We start from the raw sequence: 4,589 nt of genomic DNA on the forward strand, positions 1-4,589 counted from the left end.
ATCAAGGACACATTTCCTAGCCAAACAAATTCACTAGAGACTTTCATGTCCTTTAAAATTATTATTTTTTATTTACCATCAACAGCCCACAAAGCCTTTACAGAAGCAAAATTTTTTCAATATTAAGCATTGCAAAATTAAATTAAGAAAATAAATTAATACTGTTTAAGCTCTGAAATCAGGGGTAACATTCAGAAAGGACTACAGTAAGTTATTATTCAGGTAATTCCTGAAACAATAAGAATGTATAAATACTTCTAAAACAAATACTTTGATATTTTCTGTAACTGATTTTGTTGTCGATCCTGGAGACTCAGCAGTACACAGAAGAGATAAAGACATGCTCACCTTTCACATCAAGCACCTGACTGATTCTACATTAGAAGATGAGAACATCATTTCTTATAAATTATTTGAATCCTAAATTATCTAGTTTCTTATCTTAGTCGTTGGAGGTGCTCAAAATTTTGTTTCAAAATTAAATGAACTGTGCTCACTTCTGTGGCACATGTCCTGAAATTGCAATGATATAGAGAAGATTAGCACAGTCACTGCACAAGGATGATGAAAAACAAAAGCCCAAATAAAAACGGATAAATAAAAAGAAATCAACTAATGCCTTTGACAAAGGGATGCTTGCTTGCGAAAAAGCAGTATGCCTGCATGTAAAATGGAAAGCCAAAAGATTTTTTAAAATGCGTACTTAGTTATAAAGAAAAAAATTACATTCAAGTTTACATTGTAATACTAATTATAATGTGTAATATTTTGATAGTACATTTCTAGAGGTATTAATACTTTGCTTACTCCTTTGTCTATAACTGAACTTAAATATTTATAATAACATACACATAACTGGTAACATTTTACTTTTACCAGAAATCCAATATTGAAGTTTTTTATATAAAGTAGAAAATCTTGCCCATGTGACTTATACATTGAGCCTGTGACTCTAATGCCTTTAACAAGACAGCCTAATGGCCCATTATTGTTTTTAACATGCCACCTTAAAATAACCTTTCGGCAAATTTTCTGACATATTTTATCTCAGCCTCCATTTATTTCATTTATATTGACCCTAGTCCCTTTAAAATAGCTGGTTTTTGAGAAACATTGGTTTAAGCACAGCATTTCTGCAAAGACTTTAGGTTTCTTCCAGTAATTCCACATTGAGGCTGCTTAGTTTTATGGGTAGCAATCTGCTCTTCTTTTGGAATCTGTCAAGATCAGAAAAATACACATTAATCACTTACTATAGGAGCCTGTACCTCTCCCAATGTCCCCTATTTCAAGATACAATTGGACATTTATCAGAAATTACTCACATCCACACAAAGGAGGAGTTGGCTGTGCAGTGTTAACCAAGGACTGCACCTCCTTGTCAGATGGTGTTCTTAGAGACCCCACAGGGCTGCTGTATATTTGTTTTTTGTTTATTGATGTACCATAGGGACTGTCTCACTTCCAGGCGGCATCTAAACCCTGCAGCAGCTCTAAAAAAAGAAGTGATGCAGCTTTTAAAGAGCATTTGGATCAGCAGCACCACCACCTGCAAAAGACTTCCTTAGACTGATTAGACCCAGTCATGGAGGAGCTGGGAAGATCATGGTTCTAAACTGGACGAGTAGTGTTGTGGGAATTCAGAGAGAGAAGCAGTTGGTTACTCCCTCAAAGATGTGAAAATACCTTTTTGACTGTTTGACATTGTGTAAAAATGTGTGGTCCCAGGAAATCATTGAACAGAAGACTTCTGGGATAGTTTTCACCAACTGAATGTCTTTACATGGCCATTACCTTTGAGACTCATCTTCTCTATCATCCTGGCCTGGGTTTGTGGGGTTTTCATTCCACTTTCCACCTCTAGTATATAGGACTGTCTGTCAGGGGAAAGCTCTTCCATACTGCTCTTGGAAATGCAAAACCAGAGTCAGCTATGGAGAATGCAGAAGTATTACTTCTCTAAAATGTATGATAACTGAATCACTCTTTTTGTTATTGATTGAGAGAGAGACATCAATTTGTTGTTCCACTTATTTATTCATTCATTAGTTGTTTTTTGTATGTGCCCTGACTGGGGATTAAACCTGCAACGTTGCCGTATCTGGGCAACACTCTATCCAACTGAAGTACCTGGCCAGGGCTGAATCATTCTTTCTTACTGTGCAAGCCAAGAAAAACACTCAAGAGAAATATACACATTATTTATTGATCATAGATTATTTTCTCTCCAGAAATATACAATTTGATGCTTCAAACTACAAGATTACTAGATTATTTATAGTATACCTCCTATCCACATGTCCAGATAATGTTTCACTTTGAAAGATAGAAAAGACAGACATTTAATACATCTATTCATTGCATTCTATTCACATTTCACTTATACTTATTTTATTCTATTCAAATCAAGAATTTAAAACTGGAAAGTAAAGATTTAATATGAAGTAAAAATAAACGACACTATGAAGTAGTAATCAAGTGTCAAACTAAAATATTATATTAAAAATCCTGACACATGAACATTGTTGAAATGTGAATTCATATTGTCAAATATGTACCTATGTAAAAATGTTTAAAAAGCTATATAAGACAGTGACACTTTGTGCTTTTAAAAATTCCTTTAGTTAACATTAAGTAATCTTTTTAAATTTTTGTTCTATTACAGTTGTCCCAATTTCCCCATTGCTTTCCTTTGCCCCCCGCCCCCCCGGCCAGTCCCTGCCCTGTTGTCCATGTCCATGGGTCATTTATACTTGTTCTTGAACTAAGCCCTACCCCTTTTTTCCTAAAAAAAGATCAAAGAGTACTTTAAATGCTGTTTACAAGGAGTATATTCAACTTAAACACACACCAGGTCATCAAAATGTTGTTAAATAAATAAATAAGTAAATGATTGAACAAATGAGAGAATGAATAAATTAATTAAATACAAATAAATCAGTGAATAAATAAATAAATGATGGCATAGATCAGGAAAGATTGCTGCTACCTGGACTGAGTGGGAAATCAAATCTGGAACTTGAATCAAAGAAATCTGAAAAACAAAGACAGAGAGGAGAGCACTCTCCTGGGATTTCACAGGTGGGAGGCGTGGGGGGTGAGAGTGAGGAGAGCACTTCCCACACTGAGGTCAGGAAAATAGGGGAACAGTTATTTAAAAAATGTGTATGTGATATTTTGAGAGGGATATTCAAGGAAAATTAACTTGATAGAGTAAGAATATAGATTAGCAGAAACTTTGCATAGTTTTATAAACATATAAAAACACTTTTATTTGAGTATTTAATATTTGTCTTGCAATCCAAATTAAAAATTTATCTTAAGAAGATCACTGGACATATAAAAGATTATGTTACCAGAGATACTCACTTTAATATTGTGTTTAATGGTTTAAAAATAGAAACAAAAATAAAACAAAGCAAAGAACTATAAAAAGGCTACAAGATAAATAGATTTGTTTATAAAATGTGTAAATAATGTATCAACATAAAAGTGTTAATATTGCATTTATTGAGGAAAACAAGTTATAGAAAGTGTTTATTATATAATCCTTGAATGAAAAATACATACATTTCTGGGTTTGTTTACTTTTTCTGATTTTTTATAACAGTGCAGTATGATTTTTTATGGCATTCAATGGTTTCCTTGTTTAAATTTAAGCTGTATTTATAAGATTAATTTATCTACCTATCTATCTATTTATTTATCTATCTATCTATCTATCCCTTATTAGTGCTAGCTTGAAGTTCCTGAATTATGCTTTAACCACAAACTCTTCATCATTAAATGGAGCTATTAAGTGCTGGTTCACAGGATTGTAATACAAATAATACACAGAGAGCACCTAACCTAGCCCCTAACCAGGTAAAGGACTCTAGACCCTCTCTCCAGGGATTCTGTTTATATGATGTTTCTCTAACTGCACTGAACAGTTTTTAGAAGTGAATAAATCAGAATCTTTTTATCATTAGTGTGATGCAGTGCCATACCAACAAATATCAAAAATGGAATTTATTTATAAAAATTATGTATTTATTCTTACCTGTTTAAACTTCAGTTCCTTCAAAGCACTATCCGTTTGATGCGATACACCTATCAAGATTTTTTCCCCCCACTGCTCCAGTTTTTAAACTCTTCAATTTTGACACCTTTTAGTGCTTCTGCCATTTCTTGTTTCACCTTTTTCACATCAGCAAAATGTTTCCCTTTGTTGGGAACCGCCCTGACTGGTATCAGAAGCTGAAACCCCCGCCTAGCTAAGGCTAAGGGAACGCCCTTGGAACTGTAAGCCGGCAAGGAGATAAAAGCTTATCTTCCTGGCAGGAATGCTGCTTCTGCTGCTTTATTCATGACTGAACCCCCAAAAGCTTGGTCGGTTAGCCAAAGACGGGTAAGATTCCCCACGGGGGGAACGACCTAAGCCAGGCACGATCACTTTGGGAGGCCCCCCAAAAGAAGGACTTGGGGGGCTGCAGCAAAAGGGGGTGATGGACCCTCGCTCCTCGGCTTTGACAAAGCCTGAGTTCTCAGCGTCTGGGAGAAAAGTCTCCTTATCTCTTGGTTACCTAGTTCCCTTGCTCCACCTAAGC

General features: G+C 35.0%; 1 non-coding gene across 1 annotated transcript; it reads left to right on the plus strand.

Moving 5' to 3' along the window:
- The first annotated feature begins 489 nt into the window (after nucleotides 1–489).
- On the plus strand, nucleotides 490–595 carry LOC123822290. The gene has a single exon (XR_006786261.1). It is a non-coding gene; the product is annotated as a U6 spliceosomal RNA (small nuclear RNA).
- Nucleotides 596–4,589: the final 3,994 nt, after the last annotated feature.

This window comes from Phyllostomus hastatus, unplaced genomic scaffold (genome assembly GCF_019186645.2).
Source record: "Phyllostomus hastatus isolate PE091 unplaced genomic scaffold, TTU_PhHast_1.1 phas_contig_40, whole genome shotgun sequence".
In the NCBI taxonomy this organism is placed as follows: domain Eukaryota; kingdom Metazoa; phylum Chordata; class Mammalia; order Chiroptera; family Phyllostomidae; genus Phyllostomus; species Phyllostomus hastatus.